Genomic DNA, 13,840 nt, shown 5'->3' with positions numbered 1-13,840 from the left:
ACTCCCGGAGTTGACAATTCTACCAGGGAACGATGATAAACAATCCCATCAGTAGACAAGTCATTGAGTATAAAATACACTACCCCACTTCTATCCACACCGTGTACATTCCAAGACCCTCATTGGGTGCCTGCAGCTGTGGATAGCACCAAACCCTACAGAAAACACTGGTACCACCTCAGTCAACTTGTTAACTGAGATGGTTAGCAGCAGCCGGGCAGCACATGCCGCGTGGATGCAGGGGTAGAGATGATTCATGTCCCTGGATGGACGGAGTAAGATGGTGCAGCTATTCAGAATGCCGTGCCATTTAAAACTTACCAACTGCTTATTTCTGGAATTTTCCATTCGATATTTTTGGCTTAGTTGAGAAGTAACTGAAAGCATAGAAAGGGGAACTGACAGGAGAGCTAATACAGATTGAGACTAATGGTGGGTGTTTCCATGTGGTGGTGACCCCTGCAGCGGCATCAGCACAGGTGTATCTGAATGAAATGAGGAAGCAGCTCCCTACCAGGCTGAGAGATCGCTCAGTGATAATAACAAGTGCAAAGCCCAGCACAGGCACGAAGCCCTGTGTAACAGGAGGGCAAGGCAGCCCTGGAGACTATCTAGGTAGGAAAGACTGACAGCAGAACAGAGCATATTGGGCCTGTAGTGGTGGATTGGGAAGCCAAGGGGGTTTGGAGTAGAGAAGTATTAGGTTCTGATTTACATTTTAAAAAGATCCTGTTGGTTTCTGAAAAGAAACTGAGGGACCAGGGAGTGGAAGGAGGGAGGCCAGCTAGGCATCCTATCTGGAGTAACACGCATCTGGCAGAAGGCGCTGATACAAAAAGAGGGAGAGGTGGCAGAACTCAACAGGTGTTTTCAACAGAGCTAATAGGATTTGCTCCATTCATTGGTTTCCTCAACAGTATTGACCATAGCTAACACTTCTCAAGAAGTTACCACATGGGGCCCAGCGCGATAGTGTAGTGGTTAAAGGTCTCGCCTTGCACGTACCGGGATCCCATATGGGCGCCGGTTCTGGTTCTCGCGACCCCGTTTTCTATCCACCTCCCTGCTTGTAGTCTGAGAAAGCAGTTGAGGACAGGCTGAGGCCTTGGGATCCTGCTCCTGGTTCCTGGCTTCGGACTGGCTCAGCTCCAGCTGTTGCGGCCGCTTGGGGAATGAACCATGGGACAGAGGATCTTCTCTGTCTCTCCTCCTCTCTGTATATCTGACTTTCCAATAAAAAAAGTAAATCTTTAAAAAGAAAAAAAGAAGTTACTATATGTAGATGAAGACACTGTACCAGTTTTTAAATGGTGTATTTCTCTTAGTAGTCACAGAAATCCTAGGAGATGGGTACTGTGATCTCAGTAACAGAGTAACAGCCCTGTGAGACGCTGGAGGCAAAGATGAGTAAGAGGCGGATTTATCTGAACCCACAGATTTAAAACTCTTGGAACAAATGCCAGGAGTTGGTACATAGTTAAGTTATTGCTTGGGATGCCTGCAACCCAAATCAAGGACTCTGGTCCCAGTCCTGGCTCCTCTGCCTTGAGCGCAGCTCTGCTGAGGCATACCCAGCAGGCAGCAGGTGAAGGGTCAAGTGCTTGGGTCCCCACCCCTGACACGGAGGACCCAGGCTCTGGACTCCTGGCTTCGTCCTAATCCAGCCCTAACTCTTAAGGGTGTTTGGGAAGTAAACCGGAATATGGCAGGTTTCTTCATCTGTCTCTCTGCCTTGCAAACAAAATGAAAATAAATAATAATTTTTAAAAGAATATAATATGTACCTTCAAGTAGACAAATAACACCAATAAAAAGGCACTTGATCAGCAACATAAGATGAAATGAAGAACTGTGGGTGCAGAGGTGGGCAGGACTTCTTCTTCCAGTGGGTGAGATCCTACTGGGGCCATGGACAGATGGTATCTGAGGGTCTCTGGGAAGATGGTCAGACCTTAGTGGCTGAGGCCACTTGCAGTTAACACAGGTGCAAATGTGGTATGAGACAGGGCACCATCAAAGGACAGTGCAAATCCCAGGACAGAGAAGTGGGGTGCCTCCGGTGGGACTTACAGGAAGCTCAGCATACCCCTGTGTGTGTAGGGGTTAATCTAGACCACAGTGCATAAAAGGGGGGGCCACCAAAGAGTTTCCAGTTGCTCATTAATGTATTCATTTATTCAATAAATATTATTTTGCATGATTACCACAAGCCAGGAATTGGGCCAGGCACCTGGGATAAGACACAGTACTTCTGCCAAGCCTTTCCACTGGGGGTGAGGGAGGACAGTTGACAGGGACAGTTTGCACAGAGAGCAAGTGCAGTGCTGGAAGGACCCCTAAATGGCAGAGGAGGCGGGGCTGGAATCACTCCCCAAAAGACTGCAATGGTCGGTGCTGCACCAATCAAAGCCAGGAACCAGGAGCTTCCTCCAGATCTCCCACACAGGTGCAGGGTCCCAAGTCTTTGGACCATCCTCGACTGCTTTCCCAGGCCACAAGCAGGGAGCTGGATGGGAAGAGGGGCTGCCGGGAGTAGAACCGGAACCCATATGGGATCCTGGCGCGTTCAAGGTGAGGACTTTAGCCACTAGGCCACCGCATCAGGCCCACAGCCAGGATTTGAACTGGTGCTCATTTGGGATGCTAGTGTCACAGGTAGTGGCTTAATCTGCTAGGGCACAACTCCAGGCCCGACATTTAGGGTCTTGTGTTTTAGCAGGCCTTTTCTGGTACTGCACTGGGAGCCGAAGTTCTGCCTCAGCTCCTGACACCGCAGGCTCATGGGGTGAGCCGAAGGGGGTGCTTTGCTGTGAGGCCAGGGTGGCAGCTCAGCCCCCAAAATCTCTGCTGAGGCTGCCAGGGGCCAGGCCATGCCTTGGCTCCTAAAACCCTTCATCATCGCAAATTACTGTTTCTCCTGCTTCTGGACCTGAGCTGTTGTGCTGTCCCATTGACATAGCCCCACTTGTGCATGAAAAGAACAAACAGGGTCTGGCGCAGTAGCCTAGTGACTAAAATCCATGTCTTGCTGATATCCCATATGGACGCTGGTTCTAATCCTGGTGGCCCTGCTTCCCATCCAGCTCCATGCTTGTAGCCTGGAAAAGCAGTAGAGGATGGCCCAAGGCCTTGGGACCCTGCACCTGCGTGGGAGACCTGGAGGAAGCTCCTGGCTCCTGGTTCCTGGCTTCAGATTGGCTCAGCTCTGGCCGTTGCGGCCAATCAGTGAATGGAAGATCTTTCTCTGTCTTTCCTCCTCTCTGCATACCTGACTTTCCCATAATAAATCTTAAAGAGAGAGAGAGAGAGAGAGAGAAAGAGAGAGAAAGGTGAATAGTATAGTTATGAAGACAATTCTGACATCAGAGATCCTTTGGAAGGTTTTGGGGCCTGGGAGGGGCAGCCCTGGATCAGACTGCTGCACATCTTCACTGGTTCAGCAGCCGCCAGCACACAAAGTGACTAAATACTTGAAATGCGGCCACTGCACTTCTAATTTTATGTCACCTTAATTAATTCAGATTTAAAACAGGGAGTAGTATACAAGTTTTGCTGTTAAACAGAATCTTACGGTTTTGGTTGGAATGTATCTCATTTTAATTCTTGAAAATTTTGCATCTATAAATTGAGATGATATGCTGTGTATGTCAATACATGCCATATTTTAAGCACTTGGAATAAAGAATGCAAAATACATCATTAATAGTATTTCACATTGAGTATATAATGCTGTGATAATATTTTGGATACACTGAATTAAATAGAATGCATTTTAAAATTAGTAACAGCTATATTTGTTTCTTTTAACTTTCAATATGTGACTCTTAAAATATTTAAAATGGCATGCAAAGCTTACAAAATTTTTCCACTGGCCAGTGTTGCTCTAGAATAATCTAGATGAAGAAGGCTTTGTGTGCTCTGTGAAGCTTATCTTTCATTCTGAAGGTAAAGTGGAGTCACTAGAGAACCTAAAGTGACACAACCAGGTTTGCATTTTGGAAAACCTCACTTTGGCTGCAGAACCAGGCAGAGATGGACAGTGTAACCAAGCATGTCAGGCAGACTGCAGCCCAAGGAAGTGGCTACTCTGGACATGTACTGGGAGATGAAGACAACTGTATTCTGTTCTTGGGTGGTAACAGTGGCCTGTGTTACACAGAACGTCCTTGTGCTCAGGGGGTAATGCAGAGATCGCCAGAGATCGTGTGAACACTGTATGCAACTGACTTCCAGATGGTCTCTCTGTCTGTCTCTCTCTCTCTCTCTCACACACACACACACACACACACACACTGCAGCTGTGAGACAGTAAGAATGAAAGGCAAATATCTTAGTGCTTTTATGAGAAAAAACATAGAGAAGGGGACTTGAGAAACTTCATGGAAAATGAAATCAAATGATCATTTGGGGGAGGGTACAAAAAGATCTTGGAATCCATACAGTCTTTTCTACAATGCACATTTCCCATATTGCTTCCGAAGAGCCTTTGTACAGATGGAGAAAGGAAAACGGACACACACAAAAATGTGATGCACAATGCCCACAATTTTCAAAGTGAAAATCACCTATTAATTGGAGGGTCATTATACTCTTCCAGTTGTTAAAAAAATTGGTCAAGGTCAGGGTTGCAGTGTAGTGAGCTTACAGTACCAGCATCTAATATGGGCACCAGATTGGGTCCTAACTGCTCTATTTTTGATGCAGTTTCCTGCTAGTACACCTAGGAAAGCAGTGGAGGATGGCCCAAGTGCTTGGGCCCCTGCACCCACACGGGAGACCTGGAATAAGCTTCAGGCTCCTGGCTGATGTGACCATTTGGGAAGTGAACCAGTAGATGGAAGACCTTTCTCTCTCTCTGTAACTCTGAATTTCAAAACAAATACATACATTTTTTTAAAAAAAGATTTATTTATTGTTGTTGGAAAGGTAGATACACAGAGAGGAGGAGAGATAGAGAGGAAGATCTTCCGTCCGATGGTTCACTCCACAAGTGACCACAACGGCTGGAGCTGAGCCAATCCGAAACCAGGAGCCAGTAGCGAGGCCATAAGCAAGGAACTGGATGGGAAGTGGGGCCGCCGGGACTAGAAGTAGCACCCATATGGGATCCCAGCACGTGCAAGGCGAGGACCTTAACTACGCTATCATGCCAGGCCCCAAATACATATATTTTTAAAAGGAGAAATTTTTGACATTAAACAATGAGAAAAACAAAAATAATAAAAATTCTTAACAGATCTTGTTAACTACTGTCCAGTTGTGAGAGAGAAGGGACAGACAGTCAATAGCAACTTTCCTGTGCCTCGCTTGGCAGAACAATGTTGTCATCCCCAAGATGGAAGCCCAGAAACAGGTCTGGAGATGATACTTGCAATGCTGAATGCATTGAGGCAGAGTAAGTGCCTGCGATTTCTGAGAGGGACATGCGCCAGAGATACAGTTGTCAGTGTCTCTGGAGTGGAGATGGAGACAGTTGTCCCATGCACTTGATCACCTGTGAGAATAGGAAGAGATAAGGTGTGAGGATGGGCTCCTGGGGAACAGCAGCAGAAAGAGCCAGCAAAGGAGGACACAGCGGCCAACACCCAAGGTGGCTCCTGAGCCCAAGTCCACATTTCCATGTTGGTACATTTCTCTCCCACACGGGGGTGGTCCAAGGCACAGAAAGGGCAGAAGGGCAAGTGGCTCCTAAGGTTATGAGGAAATGACACTGTGGCTCCCAGTTTGGCTGCCACACTCATTCCTCTTGAGTTGCTTGCTCTGAGGGAAACTATCCATTACATCATGCTTGGCCAGCCCCATAGAGGGTCCTCATAGGGAAGAACAAAAAGGCCTTGGAAGAGGATCCTCAAGAGAAAAAGAAGAAAAAGGAGGAAAGGAAAGAGAAGATAAAGCAGAAGAAATAAATTTGAGTTTTAAAACAAGCAAGCAAGCAAGAAAGCAAGGGGCCGGCCAGCTTTGTAGTGCAGTGGGTGAAGCCATTGCCTGCAATGGATGCAGCCCATATCAGAGCACCAGCTCCACTTATGAACCAGCTCCCTGTTGGTAAACCTGGGAAGCAGCAGGTGACAGCCCAAACACTTGGGCCCTTGCCACCCACGTGGGAGGCCTAGATGGAGTTCTTGGATTCAAACTTCAGTTTCACCCACCCCGGCACTATAGCTGTCTGGGCAGTGAACCAGCAGATGAAAGATTTCTTTTGCCTGTCTGTCTCTTCTCTCTCAATCTGTCACTCTGCCTTCCAAATGCACAAATCACTTATTAAAGCAAACATAAGAAAGCTGTGGTCTCCTGAGCGATCTTGAGCCAGAGCTTGTTATCATTTCCTGACCCTAGGAAATTACCTGGGACCATCAAGGTGGCTTTAAGGCACTGAATTTTGGGATCATTTGTTGGGCGGCACAAGTAAGAGACAGCAGACAAAAGATGGCCAACCAGATGCAAAGACTGTGCGTGGGGGCCCTCAGGAACGATGCAACAGACTGCTGGAGGAAGGCCTGCTCTTCAGCCTCAAATGCCGCCACCACGTGGCAGAGAAATGGAACCTTCAGCCAAGGGGAGTGAGTAGAGTGGGGGAAGGCAGAAGCCAGCCTGTACCAAACTGAAGGGTGAGGGAGGCATTTCCTAGGAACAAACTCTTAATGGCAAGTGTCCTAATACCTAATTGGCAAGATGAGAAAGCCAAAGTCCCACTCATTGTAACCCATGGCAACATCTCCCAGCCCCTCCCTGTAAAGAATCCTTTCCAAGGACATCTCTTATTCTTTCTGGGAAGAGCTCAGACACACCCTGTGCTGGCAACCTCATTCCACTGCCAGCACTGCCAGTGACTTTTCTTTTTCTTTTTTTTTTTTTTAAAGATGTATCCACTTTTATTGGAAAGGCAGATTTACAGAGAAAAGGACAGAAAGATTTTCCATTTGTTGGTTCACTCCTCAAATGGACGCAATGCCAGAGCTGAGCGATCTGAAATCAGGAACCAGGAGCTTCTTCCAAAGTCACCAACATGTGTGCAGGGTCCCAAGGCTTTGGGCTGTCCTCCACTGCTTTCCCAGGCCACAAGCAGGGAGCTGGGTTGGAAGTGGAGCATTCAGGACACAAACTGGTGCCCACATGAGATGCCGGTTTTTGGGGATTAGCCAATAGATCCAATGCGCTGTGCCACCACCTGAGATATTCTTACGCTGCAATAGCTTGGGTGCTCCAACCGGTACCCCTAGCTGGGAAGCTGCTTCCTCTGGTTCTGTCTCACTCACCACTCCTGCCTTAACCAAGGCCTTAGGAAGAGGACTGACCACTGTGAGTGAACTGGCCCTTCCAGCTTAGCTTCTGTGGGCACTTAGCTGGTCAGGTGCCTGTACAGATGCAGCCCGCACTCCCCAGGTTATGTGGAGAATCTGCTTTTTCTTTCCTGAGAGAGGCCCCTGCCCGAGACCAAATACTGCACTGTGGAATTGAGCAAGCACAGCATCAACAAACGAAGCAATCAGAGCAATCATCTGGTGGTAGTGATTAATAGCAACAGCACTCGCTTGGTCTCGGGCGGGAGCTATACATAGGTAGCTATTCCTAGCGTAGCTCTATTTTAATGTCTTTGGCCTTCAGTCAATCAATTCACCTTCCTCTGACCCACGCTGCCTCCCCCTACAGCGAGATTTCCTGAGGAAGGCTTGCTCTGGCCTCGGGATCCACTTGCTTTGAGTTTCATAAAGTGGCCGCGTGGTGTCGTGGTCAGTCCTTGGCTTTGGAGCCAACAGGCTTGCCTCTGGGGTGTACTGGACTCTGGTACTGGCTTGGGGCTTGCAGCAGCTTAATTCCCAATATTTTGTCATCCTCAGTTTCTTCATCTGGGGGAGCAATAATGGCAATACTACAGCAGGAAGAAACGGATGCTCTGCATACTCAAAATATGGCTTCTGTATTCTTATATTTTGGGGTGAGGTGAGAGTCATTTCAGGGGTACCTGGTCATTTGCCGGGAGAATCACTTTTGGAGAAACTTTTTTGTTTGTTTTGATTTTAAACAGAGTATCCTTGTCCTTAGCTCCCTCTCTGGCCCCACCATGAGAACTAGAATGGGGAGATTTGTTCCAAAGAGCTAAATCTATTTGTGTAATAAAGTAAGTCGAAGTCGATGCATTCTTGGGGAGATGGAAGACTGGAGAAAGAGAGAGAGAGAGAGAGAGAGAGAGAGAGAATGGGGAAAGAGAGAATGGCAGCAGGCAGGGCTGTGGCTAGCAGAATAGCCCAGGAGTGGGCTGGGCATCCTACTGGTGTTGTTTCCAGAGCAGCCTGCCCTAAGGGGCGCCACTGGTGTGCTAGGTAGCCCTAACTTTCAATAGGAACCTACTGTACAGAACGGTGGAATTCAGGAGGAAAAGAAAAGAAAGGGCTCAGCTAGCAGTGACTGAGATGCGAGGGTCACACTGTGGGGGAGGGGGAAAGAAGGGCTCGACTTGGGCTGCAGCAGGAATCCAGGAGGAGGGATGGCTGTGAACCTGCCAGCCCCCTCCCCAAGAGTCCTTGTAAATCTCCGGAAAACATAGAGTTCCCGGGGACTCGGCTTTTAAAGGAAAGTGATTTAAGAAGGCTGATACAAATCAGGTTATGTAAGAATTAAATGAGAGAATATGCATAAAACAATTAGCACAGAGCCCAGCCCGTGATAAGCCCTTGAATAAAGGCAGCCCTTATGATTATATGTAGTGTTCAATTTCCTCTTTTCCTCACCCTCTTGAACTTCAAGGGCTCACATTCTTGAAAAGTATGATATAGTCATTCATTGATCGTACACGCATTTATCCCATTCCTCCTCTATCAGGTAAGATAACTTCAGCAGAAATCATCACACATGGCTGACATTACTGAATATTCAGAATGTGCTGGGTGCTGTGCTGAGTACTCTCCATGGCTTATCTCATTGAATCCTCACCATAAACCTACAGAAGAACAAATACACTTTGCCAACAAAGAGTTTGGGGCGCAGTGCCATTCAGCATCTCGCCCAGGGCAAGGAGCCAAGGTTGGAACCCAGGCAGTAGGGTCTCTGCCCTGGGTTTAGATGCACCTTGCATGCACATGGGGAAGGGCCAGAAGAAACAGGCAGGGTTTTCTTGCCTTCATCCTGCCCCCCAGCCCATCACTAATCCCTTCCTAGCTTTAAGCTCACTTTAAGGCCCTGGGGTCCCAAACTTCCTCCTGCCAGGAGCAGCTCCTCAACTGGCTGACTTCTGTTGTGCTGGTGCCCACCACTGGTGCAAGAGAATAAGAAGGCAGGACCAGGTAATTAGAAGTCGACTATTTTCCATCACGCAGCACAACAGCAATAAATAAATCAATCACTTGGGGGTGGGCAATGACTTTCCTATAATCAGCTATTAAAGGCTTGTATCACTAATTAGTCTATTAATTAGAACAGTTCTCTTCCCTCCACATGTTATCAGCCTGCCAAGGCAGAGAAAACCCAGCCCTGGGGGCAGGAGAGAGGAGAAATACAGACAGACTCAAGTAGCAGATTCAAACAGCTGGCTTGTGTGTTTTAAAAGCACAGCTCTTAGTGCCCGGGGCAAATCCACCTGCTAGCAGGAAAAGAGCGGTTATCAGAAACCAAAGTGCTGTTGTCTTTGTTGAACAGAAAGGGGGAAAAGCGATTTAATCTTTAAAGAGGAAAGTGGCACACTCACACACAGGGCATCTGTGAAGGGCAGTTCCATTGCGTGTTCCCCAGGGAATCGGATCGAGTGAGAAACAAACAGGCTCAGGACAGAGGAGGCATGGTCAGAAAGCCCAGCAGTAGCAGCCAAGGGACTCCACCCCTGCTGGAGGCTCAGCCGTGCAGTCCAAGGGAGCCATCACACACTGAGCCCCAGCCATGCACCTGGCACTGCTTCCAGTCTTGCAGTTTGCATGACCTTGTTCAACGAACTCAAGGACCATGAAGTTCCTACAAGGGAGAGTCATATGGATCATTAGTGTCTAGTCCATAAGGGGTGGCTATTTGTCCACGCTTTCCTGTTTGGCTCTGGGTGGCCCATGCCCCCTGGTCACCAAGAGCTTGGACCAGCAGCTCACCACCACTCCCGATCTCCTGTAAAGTCACAGGGCTCTGCCTGTGCCCAGAAGCCTGCAAGTCATCCCCGAATGGTTCCAACAGGCTCCAGCCCCAGTGCTGTCTCTGTGCCCTTGGGAACAGAACAGTAGGTGAACTTGGGATCTCATTTCCCTTTCCTTGTTTTCCAGCTCCTGCATTCTCCCTCCTTTCTTTCCTAGCCATTAGACAGACACTCCTACAACCAAATGAAAAATACCAGACAGAGGGTAGATGTCCAGGAAGGGGCTCCCATTCACAGCTGTTGAGTTATCTCATTTAATCCTGGAAATTGCCACGTGGCGAGCTATTAACAAGCCACCTTTGCAGAATGGGGACACTGCGGCTCAGAAAGGTTAATCTGCCCAGGCTTCCACAAGCCCTGGCAAAGCATTCAGTTACTAGGTTTGGAAATGGGAGCTATCCAGCTTCTGGGAGCCTGAGGCACTGCAGGGTGAAAATGGGTGGTCAGTGGAGGTCACCTAACTAGGATGTGACAACAAGTAGAGCTGGGAAAGGAAGGATCAGCTCCAAGGTCACCTGCCCCATCCCATTCCTTCCAGTGCCTACACTGTTGCTAGATAACTCATGCCACCAACAGCCCACCCTCTACCCTAAGAAGGGTAAGTGGTGCAGTGGGTTAAACTGTTGCTTGGGACACCTGCCGCCCTACTCTGAGTGCCAAATCAACTGTCTTTATGCTGCTTCTGATCCAGCTCCCTACTGCGGTGTGTGGGGCAAGCAGCTGAGGATGGCCCAAGTGCTTGGACCCCTGACATCCCCATTCACAGGCAAGATTGAGGAGTTCTGGGCTCCTGCCTTCAGTGAGGGCATCTGGGAGAGTGAATCAGTAGAAGGAAGATGTTCATTCTCTCTCTTTCTCCCTCCCTCCCTCCTTCCTTCTCTCACACACACACCTTTCCAGATAATAAATAAAATAAACATTATTTTGTTTGTTTGAAAGGAGTGAGTGTTGACAGGATCCTTAGGATGTTGACATGTGTGTGCCTCAGTGTTGCTTCCTGCTTGGGAGGTGGATGGGAGGAGCAGTCAGCCCAGTGTTCCCAGGAATCAGTGAGGTGCTCTTTGCCATGGGCTTCACAATGCTCACCTTCTGTTTCCTCATATGCAAAGTGGGCAATGTCAGCTGCTACTCCAAATGTTACTGAGAGATCAAATGGGGTAATACAATGCCACTTGCTCACATACAGAGACTGGGGACCAGAAAATCATAAAATATTGCCCAATATCCCTCTGGTCACCTTCGGAACAACCCTAAGTATTACTATCCTTTTTGTCAATTGAGAAAATTGAGGCCCAGAAAGACTGAAATTTACCTGAAAATTGTGAGTAGTGCTATTACTGGATAATAGTGATGGGGCCGGTGTTATGGCACAGCAAATTAACCTAACATTTACAACATGGCAGCCCTCATGGGTGCCAGTTCAAGTCCTAGTTGCTCCACTTTTATTGCAACTCTCTACTATTGCACCTGGTAAATTAGTAGAAGTGTGTAAGCTGGACCATGAGTGGAGGGGAGAGGAAGAAGGAGAAGAGAGGAAAGGAGAGGAGAGGAGACTTCCCCTCATCACCCAACTATCTCCAAAAGCTGCACCTTCTAAACACGATCTTATCAAGACCTAGGATCTCAGTATATGAATTTTAGAAGGGCACAGAAATTCTTGCCACAGCAAATGTGGGAACTGGATCTCAGTCTGTTGAGACTCAAGGCAGGTAGGCTAATTAGAACAGGGACAAATGCAGTTCCACGCAGGAAATAATGGAAGATGAAGGAGGAAATGGAGAAAAGAGCCATCTTGGAAATCTAGCAAGGGATTAGGAAGTGGATTCAGGACGTGGTGATGTACTGGGGTCTGCAAAGAGGAGGGAAGTGAGATGTGTAAGTGAAGTCTGGCTTCTGGGGACTGCTGGTGCGTGAGACTTGTGGTGGTGGTAACCTGTGGTGAACTAGGGAACCCTGGAAGTGGTTCGTGTGACACTGGCAGGTGTCCAGTAGGGGACAGGGCACACTGGAGGTGGGGCGTGTGATGTTTGTAGGCGCCCTGTAGTGGACCAGGGCACACTGGAGGAGGTTACTGCAATGCTGGCAGGTGCTCAGTAGGGGAACAGGGCACACTGGAGGTGGGGAGTGTGATGGATACAGGTGCCCTGTAGTGGACCAGAGCACACAGGAGGGGGGGAGTGTGATGGGTACAGGTGTCCTGTAGTGGACCAAGGCACATTGGAGGTGGAGAGTGTGATGTTTGTAGGTGCCCTGTAGTGGACCAGGGCACACTGGAGGTGGTTACTGCGATGCTGGCAGGTGCTTAGTAGGGGATCAGGGCACACTGGAGGTGGGGAGTGTGATGGGTACAGGTGCATCCTGCAGGAACTTATATGCCACCCCCATCCGGACTCCTAACTTACAGCTCCTTGCACACAGAGACATGAAGGGATCTTGCCAGTCTGAGGATCCTGTTTTCTAGGTTCTCAGATGTGTGGCTGGCGGAACCTTTCGGAGGGGGTTGAGGAACATCAGGGAGAGGAGGTACAGCAAGCCATCTCTGGAGCAGTGGCAGTCTCGTGCTTGGGGCCCTTCCTCCCACATCCAACTTGTCCAACTTGTCCTTGGTCACTGAAAAGCTGAGGATCCAAGGCATGGCAGGTAAGGCTCCTCAGTCTCGGAAGGGGAAGCTCATCTAAAAGGAGTTGACCCACTGGGAGGGGAGCTAAGACAGCCAGCAACAGAAGGAGGCACAGGTGGATTTACCTCCAGTAACAGCCACCAAAGACACAACCAGCTCACTCCCAGAAAACTCAAGTCAACCATGGCAGTTCTGAACAGGAAAACCAGGTAGGAAGGAGCATCCCTGGGGCCTTAGGGGTGCACTGAGAGTCCCACCGGCTGGGATGCAGGCCTGGGGTCCAAGGGAGACAGACACTCCTGCGGCAGCAAACACCAGCTGGGTCTCCGGCATCTTAGGGTACTCCCCTGCGGGTCGGCGAGGGTGTTGGGTGGTGGGGTGTCCCAGACTCCTTGAAATACCATGAAATTGTGGTTGTGTGTGCACCTGCACTTGTTTGGACAGAAGGTACACAGGCCTCTTCCAGTTCTGAAAAGGCTCCGTAGCTGATAAGCGATTTAAACATTTTTTTTATAAGAAAAGAAAAAGCCAGCAGAATGCTCGGAATCTCCCGAAGCGAGATTCACAGGCGGGCAGGGGCATCTGCGTGGGTTTTTCCTTTTCAAGCAAACTCGGAAGTGACCTGGCACCAGCCCTCCGAGCTCCCTGGCAGGCGGGCCCGCCGAGACCTTGCAGCACTGACCTCAAGGGCTTCCTGCCGCGGCCCACCCCGAGCCCCCACCACATTTGCCGGAGGGTCGGGGTTCGGGGGCGGCTTCCTCCTCGCTGTAAGCATCGCGAGCTGAGGAGAATGCCGGCAGGCCGGGTCACAGGATTCGGAGCGAGGCCAGCACCTCAGGCGAGGAACTCTGCCGCCTCCTCCACATTCAGTGCTGAGGGGACAGGTGTGCCGTCCCGAGGCCGGGGTCGGTCCTCCGGCCGGTGTCGCCCGCCTCCCTCCCGACCCGCCGCAAACCTCTAGTCCGATTCTGGGAATTTCCGAGGCAGACGGCGGCCGGGACTGCGGCAGAATGTTCGCCGGACGCGAGCGTGCGCCGCGCGGACGCGGCCGCTGGGTGGCGCGGCGCGGGGCGCCGAGCGTGGGAAGCGCGGGCGCGCGGGCGGGCTGA

At 49.6% G+C, this 13,840-nt stretch overlaps 1 long non-coding RNA gene across 2 annotated transcripts; it reads right to left on the bottom strand.

Moving 5' to 3' along the window:
* Positions 1-9,206: 9,206 nt before the first annotated feature.
* Positions 9,207-13,794, bottom strand: LOC121159856. Of its 2 annotated transcripts, none has more exons than XR_005884451.1 (3): positions 13,687-13,794; positions 12,514-12,815; positions 9,207-9,942 (listed from the first exon to the last, which is right to left on the bottom strand). It is a non-coding gene; the product is annotated as an uncharacterized LOC121159856 (long non-coding RNA). The 2 variants fall into 2 exon arrangements; XR_005884452.1 differs by having other exon boundaries at positions 12,514-12,729.
* Between the last annotated feature and the right edge of the window lie 46 nt (positions 13,795-13,840).

Source organism: Ochotona curzoniae, unplaced genomic scaffold (assembly GCF_017591425.1).
Source record: "Ochotona curzoniae isolate NIBS_2020 unplaced genomic scaffold, NIBS_Ocur_1.0 contig_430, whole genome shotgun sequence".
Lineage (NCBI taxonomy): Eukaryota > Metazoa > Chordata > Mammalia > Lagomorpha > Ochotonidae > Ochotona > Ochotona curzoniae.
Note: the sequence above shows the minus strand (reverse complement) of the source record. Positions and strands in the feature narration are given on the sequence as shown.